The sequence below is a fragment of the Gordionus sp. m RMFG-2023 genome, chromosome 1 (genome assembly GCF_954871325.1).
Source record: "Gordionus sp. m RMFG-2023 chromosome 1, tfGorSpeb1-WG-v2, whole genome shotgun sequence".
NCBI lineage: Eukaryota > Metazoa > Nematomorpha > Gordioida > Chordodea > Parachordodidae > Gordionus > Gordionus sp. m RMFG-2023.
Window position 1 is genome coordinate 46,478,736 of NC_088775.1, and position 13,223 is coordinate 46,491,958.

Consider the following 13,223-nt stretch of genomic DNA (forward strand, 5'->3'; position numbering starts at 1 on the left):
AATGAATAATTATACATATAAATACCAATGGAACTAATTGTATAATAATTTTCAATTTCGTATTAATTTTTAAATAGGCCCTAAATAATTCAAAATTCATGGCAAGATTATCTGAATTTTATAAGATAGGTACACACTTACTGGAATATTACAGTAATCAGATTTATCAAGTTAAAAACGTGCATATTAAATGCCTGTACTATTTTCTTCCTTAAATTATTTAATTGAAGGTTTTAATTTCGAATTTGGGTAAATAATTAAAAAATTGTTACTTCTTTTTAGAGGCTATTACTTCAGGGGAGTATTTAGCTTCATAGGCTTAAGGGTTATAGGAACTACTGACTTGTATTGCCTAATTTACAACATTGCTTATAACATTATATATTTAAACATAATTTCACTCATTTAAGTATCAGTTTTTATACTCTAAGATTATTTACCATTTTATGCTTTCTTACTATTTATAATTTAGATTTAATTTCTTTTTTTCGTTAAAATTTATGTATAAATTTATAGGTTAAGCATCTAAATATTTATTCACCTCTGCCCAGTTTTTATATCTTTATCACTTCCCGTTGGTTCATAGTCGCTATAAATCGAGGCTTTCTCTTTATCACTTTTTTGCGCTTCCATTCCTTTTATGTTTATCTGAATAGCATGTTAAAATCTGACTTTGTTACTATTATACTCTTGTTGTGACGATCTGACGATCTGTTTAAATGATAGTCATGCTTTAAAAGGTTTCAGACAAATTACAATATTGTTAATGGTTACATTACTAAAAATTTACAGATCAATTAAAAGGGTATCTCAGATAATCAAATAGTATCTAGATAAACATGTTCATATAACTTGGAGACTTCCAGACCAAGCTTGAAGCCCTTCCGAGCTCAAGATTGATCAGGGGATTGGTGGTTTTTTACAACCCTGGGTCTAGTAATTTTTTTAACCTACTAGGACAATATAATTGATTTAAATTGTAATATTTAACCAGTTGAAAAATCAGAGAGGTCATTTAAACATTCATTTGTATATTCTCGAAAAACCAGTGGCGTAGTCAGAATTTATTCATCGAGGGCTTTATGAAAAAAATTTGGGAGTTCCTCAACTTCCTTTCCCGACCTTTGGCTGGAACACGCCTCAGTGAAGTATTTTTGTTGAGTGCATTAACAGTATCGTAGCCAGTATAAATGTAAAAATTGGCCAACCTTAAAATTAAAAGCGACTGAAAGCATTTATTCTTAAAAACCTACTTTTTAATCTGTTTCTTGGACAAAAAAAATTATTTTTATTAAAAATAAGAAAAAAAAATTGCCAAAATGACATCATGCCGGTATGGTAAATATAAAAAAGATAACTTGTTCGCGCTAATATTTCGTGCAAGATAAGTTATTAATTTATCGATCAGTTATTTGACAACCACAAATAAGACAGCACGTTGTAAACAAAATGAAAACTAGCTTTTGAAAACATTAATTCTGAATCATACACCAACCCAATACGTCGTGCCTAATTAGTATATTTTATTGCTATCAGTTTGGTATATGGTTTAAAGGGGGGAAAAAATATTGACAAAATTAAAAAAAATTGTCAAAATTGGCATTGTGTCAGAAAGGTTATTTTAAAGTTCTAAATATCTTGTCTGCATTAATATTTGTGCCTTACTTATTAATTCTTAAAATCAATTATCAACTATAAAAACATTTTTATTAGCAAAATAAAACTATGATATCCCACCTTAAGCCTGAAGGCAGTCAAATTTCTGGCATTAATTCTGAAATCAATAATTAGTGCCTATACATGTATACATTTTCGTGCTTCAATTTGTTTGGTAGATAGTTTATATGAAAAACGCATTATTTACCAAATAATAAATATTGCCAAGATCGGCATGATGCTCGAAGAAAATTTTAGAAGCAATGAATATCTCGGTGAGCCAATATGTAATTCCAGATTAGAAATTAATTTATCAATCAGTTTTTCCAGTCCATAAAGAGAAACCAGTTTTAAATAAAATAAGGAATATAATGAAAGCCCTTCAAGTCTTAAATAGTTTACTTTCACTGATTTAAAATATTTTAGATAATTAGTTTTGGAAACATGATGAAGAAGAGAAAAAACAAAATATATAAAAAAAATTACTTTTATCACTATTAAAAATTAACTTTTGTTATTTCAAAATATCAGACTCCATGTCTGTGGCTGTAGCTTTGATCCTTTTACAATTTAACAACAACGACATAAATCTCAAATAGTCTTATGACCTTTTTAGAAAATGTGATCCCAAAATTAGATAAATTGGTTAAGGTAAAATTGAAAAAGATTATAATAGATTTCTTTTTACTCTTATGCGCTAAGGTTGAAGGATTGTTTAATAAAATATTACTAGTACTATGTGCAATTATACATTGGAAAATCAGAAGGTTACGTTGATCTCATACATTATAGCATCTTTGAAAAACACCCTATTTCCACTTTTTTTATATAATTTTTAACAAAATTTTTTTCATATGAAAATTTTATTAAAAAATTAAATGGGTCCATAGTATTAATAATGTTTGCTCGAAATTTTTAAAATTTTTTCATGCTTTTTTTTAAATAGTGGAAGAAATTTCTGAGATGATTTTTTATAGATAAAGAGAGATTTTTATCAATTTAAAAGAAATAATAGCAATTTATTGTAACAATATAAAATTATTATGAAAACCCAAAATTTTACCTAATCATATTTTATTGGGGGGGGGGGGTTATATAACTCACAACTCCTTTTATCTACGCCACTGTGAGAAACCATTTACAGAATATAGCCAAATTTTAAAAACCCAAGCCAAGCAAGAAAATGCAAAATATATAATGGGTGCATCTGCATTGCAGATATCTGACATTACTAAAGTATATTATAATATATTTTGTTATTTTTGTTATATTTCAAAATTTTTATTAACCATAAAGTGTCAAATAAGTAAAAATTACGAGCATATTTGATTTTTTAAGTTTTACGCTTATTTATTCTAATTAGACAAATAATGCATTTATATCATTTTAAAATTTTAAATTAAATTCTAACATTATAAAATATCTTAACTCTTTACTATGTACTATATATCTTTATTTTTTATTTTTTACAATAAAAAAAATGATTGTTTCTGTTTTTGTCTTCAATAAATTTCGTGTGTCAAAGTATGAAGGGAATAGGCCTATCTTGTGAAAGTTTTTTTTCTTTACTTTTTTAATTTTCATTTCAAATTATATTTTTTATCAAATGAATTTCATCTAATATAAAATATAATAATTTTTAAAAAAATTAAACTTACATTGTGTTTTATAATTTAAAAAAAATTCCGAATTATTTCATTAGAAAGAAAGAAGAATTCACGTATGTGGTTCACTTTGATTCGCTTCGTTCTAATAAACTTAATTATATTTTAATTTTAAAGATATCTTCTCTACTCCGATATTATATAATGATAATAATAATAAAATTTCATTGTATAATTATATTTCACTATTAGCTTAACATTTTAAAAAGATTTGTACAAATGAAAAAATTATTGAATGTATTAATTGTATAAATTAGATTTTTTAGTAGAGATAGAAATTATGAGTTGTTAAATGGCTTTGAGCCGATTTTTAAAAACGTTAACTAAACATTATAACCAGGAAAATATTGCCTAAGCGTCGAGATTTACCCAATAGATGTTCAATCCTATGTGACATATAATATTATTTTATATGTTATGCAAATTAGGAAACATTATTTTGGAAGAATTTCAAGAAGGGAACACTTTCCTTTAAATTCTTAAAATAAAAACAATTTTTTCCACCATTAAGAATTCAATATATTAAGGAAAAGCAGTTCATAATCCATAATCTTATATATATATGAAAATATAAAGTCAAGCATAAAATTAGATGATTTATAATTTAAAACCTTCTAATACTTTGTACATATCACAATTTATATCAAAATATCATTTGTCTAGTTTCAATAAAATATTATCATTAAATTTATAGTAAACTTCAGCTTTATAATCAATATTCGTATTATGAATATCTGTTGAATTTTAAAAAATCTGTATTTGTACTCGAGCTTATCACTTCCTTAGTGACCACTGAGTAGTGTTGTTAAACGGCTCGTTTTGAGCCGATTTTTTAACTCAATATTTTAGCCAGAAAAATATTGTTTGAGCGTCGAGATTTCGATAATATATATCTAGACCTTTGTCCCTTCTATGGGCAAAATCTTCAGGCTTGCATAATATTTTTCTGGGTGAAATATTGAATTAGCCGTTTTTAAAAATCGGCTCAAAACGAGCCGTTTAACAACACTACCACTGAGTTCATCTTTTTAATTTTACATCTCCACTTTGTGGCAGTGATCTTCAATTGATTTTCTTTCCAATTCAACATTTTCTTGAATTTCTATCTTAAGAGGAAAAGAAATTATGAATTATTTTATAATTTTATTTTAAAAAATATACTATTAATAACTCAAATTTTTTGTCAGAAATTAAAACTTTTTTTTATTTATGCTTATAAATTTGATAATTCTTTATAAAAGATTTCGGCTTTAGAGACTTTTTTAAAATAAACATCAATGTTAAATAAATTATTATTTATAAAATTATATGGTTTAAAGAACATTTATATGATTTTTTTAATCTACTTCTCTCTTAGGTTATAAATAAGTTTCAGCCTTTGACTCTTTCATTATTTTAGTAAAATATTTGAATAGTTTCTCATTAACTTTAAATCATTATTTATCTTAGTATAAATATGATAAATTTACGAAGATATTTATCGTATATTTAATTAATGTATATAAATAATAAGATTGATTTTCAGAAGTTGGAGATCAACAATAACAATTCATATATGCAATCTTTCTAAAAATGTTATTCACGTTTAGGTTAAAAGGGATATCAGAGACTTGCAGAGATAAGATTTCTGGACAGATCCGGATTTAGTTCTTTCCCATTTAATCCAGGTTCGTTTTATTTATAATAACAATTTTCGAAAAATTTGGATAAAGATTGTCTATAGATATTTTTTGAAACAAAAGATAAAACATTAAATATTTTCTATAAATTCTAGTAATAAAAACTTTATTCATCAAATAGCAATACCACTCCGAGCTCCAGCAGAACTCGTTTTTAGCGTAGTAAATTTAGAATTAACTAACTCAAAACGTTCTTGCTCATTTCATAAAAATCTTGAAAAACAATTTTATTAAAATTTAATTAAAAATATAATATTTAAATCTTATTTTGTATTTTAACACATAATCTATTACAAAATATAAATAGTCAATTTAACGACTAACATAGTGTTTAGTATATTTTTATACATTTATTTATGTTAAAGATTAAATATATTTCTTTAAAAAACTTTAATTTTAAATGCGAACGTATCCGATCTTTTTTAATAATGAAAGGTCAGAATGTTTGCAGTACTAATTGTTACCAATCATTTGATTTTTCATTTAATTAACATAATTAAAATATTTTAAAAATTAGTCTTGCCAGGGACTTTTTAGGCGGGTGTGTATCGATTTTTGATAGGTATATAATTATCAAAGACTTGTACGAGATCGAAAAACATGGTCGGATTTAAAAAATTATATTTTCAACTTCAAGCTATGACAGACCTTAAGATTATTTTTATGCCGGCTCGGGTTTTATATTTTAAATCTGCCTGGATTTTTTAAATTTCGATCATTTTAAAATTTGGTTCAGAATTTTTTAAATTTAGTTATTTCAAATAATTTTTACTGAATTTTAAAATTGTTTTAAAAAGAGAAATGGAAAATATGAGCACTAAATTAATGTTAATCCATTATGATTTTCCAACATGTTCCAACTCGCTTTGATATTATTTAAATTTTTTTTTAAAAAAATTGGTGAATAAGAAAACATTAGAAAATAATAAATATTTTGAGAAATTGGGACTGACTTAGGATTAGCTGCAGCATTTAACGCATGGCTAATGAAGCCCCTTAAAAAAAATTAATGAATTAATTATTGAGAATAAAAACATAGATTGAAATTTGAATGATATTTTTATTGATATTTGTGCACTTATTAGACTGAATTGAGAACATATTTTATATATAAATTTTTATTTCACAAAGTAAAATTATGATAAACTTTCCTCACAACATATTTTTAATCTATTCTTAATGACATAAAACTTTAATTTAAAATAATTAACCTTATATAGCTGGGGAAAAAAGTTAAGAAAAAATATCTATTTCGTTCATCATATTATTTATTTAAATAAAAAAATTGATAATAGAATACTTTATCTACCAATGTAATAACCGAAGAATTTTTTTTATTATAAATACTTAAATATTTGTAAAATAATATTTTATAATATTTAATTCGAATTATACTTGAAAATTGTCAAATGCCGAATGATTTCTAAATATCCTCTATAATGATAATAGTACCTATTATAAAATAAATTTGGGAAATTCTTATAGAAATTATTATAAATTTTTGTAACAAAATTTTTTCATAAATAAATAACTTTCTATAAAAAGGTGAAGAAAATTTGTGACGCCCAAAAGGTATAAAAATGTAATATATATTTTAAAAAAGAGGGGACTTATCATTATTATAGAGATATATAATAAATAACACAAAAAATTGTATGAGTTTTTTTGTATATGCGAATTTTTGAAAATGTCATATAATTCTGTAAAATAATAATAAAGGTTTTACCGCTCTTAAGTAGCAATCACATTTAAATTGAAAACCTTAAATTTTAATAAATCTATGCCTATATGCCTCAAATTGGCTGAGGATATAATAAATCATTGTCCAAAAATGATCAAAGGAAATATATAAACCCTAGCAACAACCCTGTTTTATGGGAGCAAACATGTCTATCAATTTTTTAAAATTGGTTGAAATGAATTCGATCTTATGACTGCCTTGTGAAGTTCCACATCCCTAAACTATAAGTTTGATTTACTGAGTAAAATCATGTTTCGTGTGATAAAAGCGATAAAAAATAAATTACTTTATATAAAAGGTAATTAATATGCAAATAGGAACATTAATAGTTTGGGTGTTATATGCGATAAAAAATTTAAATTATAAAGGTAAGGAATAATTTCATATGCACTCCATCCCCAAAACGGGCATATTCCAAATGTGCAATTTCGATAATTTCTTTACAAGGTCTTATTGTATTAATTAGTTTATAATTAAAAGTATTAAAAAATGTAAAATTTATAATACTTATTTTAATAAAACTATAAAGTGGTTCCAATATTTAAATTACTTAAATATATAAGTTAGAAAGGGAAGAAAAAATATTAATACTTGTTCGCCAGAATCAAGAAGGATACAGTTATTTAAGTAAATATATAATGATAAAACTAAACAAAAGGGAATAAAATATTCTAAGAACATCATCTAATCCTAAAATATATATTATTAAAATTAAATAATATAAAATAAGTTTTATTTTTAACAAAATAAAGGTTAAAAATATAGTAATTTTTAAAAAAGCTTTATAATTATTACTTTTCAAAGATATTATATTGTTATATTCAAATTAATTATAACCAAAAATTTAAATTATTTAAAATAAGTATGTCATTCAATCAAATCTTATAGTTTATTTATTTAATTTTTATCTGATTTCCTAATTTATTTATTTTAAAATAAAACATTAATAATAGAAACTCTTTTTCAACAATATCCACCTATAATAGGTATTGCATTATATGAAATTGTATACAAACACAACACATTATATTTTTTATATGAATATTTTCGCATTTAACATATTTACAGATGGATTTATTTGGTGGTATTTGATTTTTATATAGTTATTAAATCCTTATATATATAAGGTTTTTTATTGGTCAAATCAGTCTATAATCCCCTGATCTATAGACGCAAAATAGAACCCTAAGGGTTACCCTTAGCCTCAATGACGCAGAATTTTTCCATGCCCAAAACTAATTCTCCACTTTAATTATTTATAGATGAATAGGGTATTTAATAAAAAAATGTTTTCGCCATTTATTAGTTTTAATATTTTTCTTCAAAATAAATATTTCCGTTCTAGCTCATGAAATTAATTCGAATATTCTTACAGAACTTGCGAATTAATGCTTTTTAACGCAAATAGGTAATAATTTAAGTAATTTATCTTAAACACATATATAATATTAATTCCCAAATTGGGCGAGAAAATTTGAAGCTAATTTTCTTGAACTAGGACGGGGTATTAAAAACTAAAATTAAACTAAAAATTTCGAAAAGCGAAAAAATACCTTTATTTTTAAATTATCCCCATCCCTGTATTAATAATACTGACCAAATTAAAATATCGAATACCTTGCTAGATCTTACCAATGCTGACCTGCCTAACTCATCCTCATTGTAAGAATCACTGGGTCTTTGAGCCGATTTTTAAAAACGGCCAACTCAATACTTTTCCATGAAAAATATTATGCAAACCTTAAGATTTTGCTCATAGGTGGCATGAAGGTTTGAACATCTATTATGAGGCTAAGCAATATTTTTCTGGCGTGAGCTTGCCATTTTTAAAAATCGGCTTAAATTGAACCATTTAACAACACTAATTGTGTGCAAGCGAAAACTATTATTTTTCATATTCTGAATAGATAGCATTTATAAAGGATTTGATCTTGTATTCATTTCCGTTTTCAAATAAATATATGCTTTTTATAATATTATATATAGGGGAGACCGAGGAAGGTTGGGTCACTTTTCGTCCGAACTTTAAGTTCCATGCTATTAAACCAATCGATAAATATAATCTATTCTGAATAGGGGAGACCGGGGTAAAGCGATTGACGGGGTAACAATGTTAATGCGAATAACTTTTTAACCTTTGAGCACAATAATTTTAAATTTGGTGTATTTTTATATTTAATTTCTTACCTATGTTCATCTTTTAAAAAACTTACCTGGTTTTATATATTTTGTCAAAAAACTGTTTTTTACCCAAAAAATATAAAAATCATTCTCTAGTATATTTTGCTTTTAGTAAAATATACATATCCTCAGGATTCAAAATTTGGCACACATGTTTCTTAATGTATTAGCTATAAAATAAAATTTATCTGACATCTATAGCTATATTAGAAGTCACGCAATAACGATATTTATAATATATGTCACGGGTAAAACGGTTAAAATATATAATTATTCACATTAAATTTTTCTTTCATTCATTTATTATAATTTTTATTGTATCAATCAAATAATGAGAAATTATAAAAAAAAACATATTCAGAGATATAAGTATAATAGATGAAGCCATAAAATATAAAATAACAATAACACTTCATTGAATTTGTCTGCTAAAATATGAAATACCTTATACAACATTGAGAAGAAGATATAAATGGTATTTAAAGTTCAGATCATAAACAAATATTTACAAATGAAGAAGAATCTAGATTGTGTGATTACACATTAGAAGCAAGTAGGTCATTTATGGATTAACGCCTAAACATAATTAAATTATATAGTTTGTATTTGAATTGAGTATTAATTAATAAATATATTATATATTTCAATTGAGCATTACTAATAAAGTTACCAAATTAATATTGAAATTTGAAATTATTTATTCAGAGAAGAAAAAAGATATCAAAAAAGAATTGTTTATGTGTTATTTGCAATGAATGGTTAAAATGTACAAAGTGCCTTTAATGGGCGCATTCTAAATGTGCTAATTATGATAACTACTTTACATGTCCTTATTGTATTGATTAGTTTGTAAATAAAAATCATAAATATATCTTAAATTTGTAATATTTGTTAAATAAAACGATAAATATATGTCAAATATTATTTTAACCACTTTACCCCAGTGCTCATCCACTTTACTTTGTACCCAGGGTAAAATGGCGAAAATGAGTAGTTTGACATAACTAATCATATTTCCTAAAATATTATAAATAGAGGGCTACACTTTTTTTTATCTTGTAGATGAGAGATGGGGCTATACATTGATTTATTTGTGTTTGACTCTTGTTTAAAATTTTTATGGTAAATATGCAAAATGCACAATCGTTTTACCCCGGTCTCCCCTACTGAAAGTATAAGTTATTTAAAATATTTATTATATATTTTTCAAAAACAATTATAAATTTTTTTTGAACCAACTTCCCTCATATTAGTTGATCCGCAAAAGAAATGAGGGTCTAAATATAAGATTATTTTATATATTAATTTACTGATAATATCACACAGTAATTAAGTAAATGAGTAATTTTGGGATTTTAAATAATTTGAGGAATATTTGTAAAAAGTAATTAAAATGAAATATCAAAATAAATTATAAAAAAATTAATACTTTATATCGATAAATATTGAATTAAAATTTAGTTGCATTTAATTTAATCAAAATAAAATTTTAATGTGCAATAAATAATAGGACCCTTTGGATCAACCATTAACATGCCATCATTTATAAATGATATTTAGAGTTTGTTCTATTACTTTTGATATACTGAATTATATTTGTCTTAAAATAAAAATAATATTTTTTTAATCTTTTTTAGATAATGATGTATGACACAATTAGCGATATCATGTTCAAATTTTCATTATTATATGATTTTTTCTTTCTATTTTAGTTTTCACATTTTAGGGTAGTAAACTTTAATATCTCTTTCGATTTAATATTATACATACAATCCATTTTATTCAATTTATATTTTACTATATTGACTTTAACTTTATATGCCCATTGGAGTTTTGGTCTTCCTCTTTTCGTTTACCCCACTTCTAGACACTTAACATATATCTTAAGCCTACTTATAGTAAGCCTACTTATAGTAAGCTCACACAACCTAAGTCCACAATGATCTTTATTTTAATGGGTACTACCTTTAAACCTCCTAGTGTACTTGTATTTTTCATATCCTATTTGATACCCCAGCTATTATCTTAAGAATTATCATCTCCATTGTCAGCAAACTTCTCTCATCTGACCTGATTCTTTGCTTGGTTATGTTTCAGGACACTATAGGATATGGAATTGTAGATCTTCCCCTTTAATTTATGTGTGTCAAAGAGCACTCGATAAATGTCTCCACCTCAACCATTCTTGATTCATTTTATTTTTTATCTATTTTTTAATTGTGCTATTGCTTTATAAAGTTGAACCCATATATTTGCAGCTTTCGTAATTTGTTTCATCTTCATCTCCTACCATATATTTTATTTTTCCTTCGTTCATTTTTAGCCCAGGAATTTCTAAGATATTTTTTCAAGCGGTAATTTTTCTTTCATTTCATCATTTTTTTATACAATTATTACAATATCTTTTACAAATATCATATTCCATGAGGTATTCCGAGATGGTTTGTGATATCGATTACAATACAATTAGGAACAGCAGTAAGGAGCTCACTCTTGATGATCTTACTCGGCTATTGGAAAGCCTGATGATGTGCCCTTGGGCTTTGAATCATTGTCGTATGTTAATTAACACGTCCGTTATTATTCTTATATATTTTTAAGGTGTCAATTTTCTGTGTAAAGATCACCAGATCAGTTTTATAGGAATTCTATTGAAAACTTTCTTTATATCGATAAAGATCATATAGAGTTTTTGCTTATTTGTCTAATTACTCAGTCATTGATCTTCCAGGCATGAAGTCAAATGAGTGTCCCCTATTTTAATTATGTCTCTTACATTTTTCTATTATTTTTTCGAATTTTAGGCAGTGAGGTGAGACATTTGTTTTTTGCAGTGGCCCAGGCCCGTAGCCAAAAATTTTCAGTGGAGAGTGGGCAACCATTTTTGTGGGAGGAGTGCAATATTTATTTGAATTAAAACAAATAGTCGGACACATAAAAAATTTGCTATTTTTATTGAAAATTATTAAATTCAAATAATTATGAATATACAAAATAATATAATATATAATAACTTTTATTTCTAGATTTTAATATAAATAAATTAAAAGCTAATTGGATTTTTTTTTCATAAGTCATTAACACTAAATTTTGCTTTCGTTTATGTTTCATCGATTCTCTAATGCTCGATAAACCCTCTAGAGTGGAGAATGAGGCCGCACAAGAGCTATTGATACCCCAATGATAATAGCTGCTAAATAGTAGTGATGTTAAGGTAACTGTAACTAGTTACATTTTGGCTAAAAAATAACTGTAACTAGTTATATTTTTTAAATTGTAATTAGTAACTGTAACTAGTTATAATTTTTGAAATGTAACTGCCAAAATTAACTAGTTACTTCTAAAGATATATTCAAATAATTAATTTTATTTTTAATATGTTGTGATAAATTAATTTTAAATTAAATTTATTTTTTAAATTAAATTTATTAATTTAAAATTTTGTGAAAATGTCTGATTGTTATAATTTCCCGTTCAAATTTACCTTAATACCTCAAAGTGAATCCCAGACGAATGAATCATGCTCAAAACCAACATCACTTGATGTAGTTGGATTTTTTGACCTAAAGCGACAAAATATTCTGGATAATAAACTTATAGAAAACTTTATCAAATCTAATAACAACACTTTTTCTTTATATAACGATTTTCCAAAGTTAAAATTACTCTTTATTAAATATAATGTTGTTCTAACATCAAGTGCTCCCGTAGAGCGCTTATTCAGTCTAGGTAAGCTCATTTTTGGAGATAAACGAGCACGTCTCCTAGATAATAACTTGAAATTAATTTGTTGTTAAAAGCAAATAAAAATTTATTAGATTCTAATTTTTATGAAAAATAAATGTTTTTTTTTCAATGCAAATATATATTTTTATCGTCGATGTAAATATTCAATTTTGCGATATTTTTTTATATAAATAAATTGTATATTATTTTAAATAACTGATTATACTTTGTTTATCCTAATTTTTTTTATATTAAATAAATGCATTCAATAAATAAATAATGCGCATATGAATGATGTATAAAGTAAGTAACTAATTACTTTTGAAAATAACTGTAACTAATAACTAGTTACTTTTGTAAAAATGTAACTCTAGTTATGTTTTTGCCAATGTAACTAGTAACTGTAACTAGTTATGTTTCAAAAGTAACTTTTAACATCACTACTAAATAGCACTTATGTAGTTCTTATATTAATATTGGAAAGCTTTCATAGAGCTCTACTTTTGAAACAATGATATATAATTTATAAAATTCGCTATGAGCTCTACTTTCGACTCAACAATGACATATAATTTA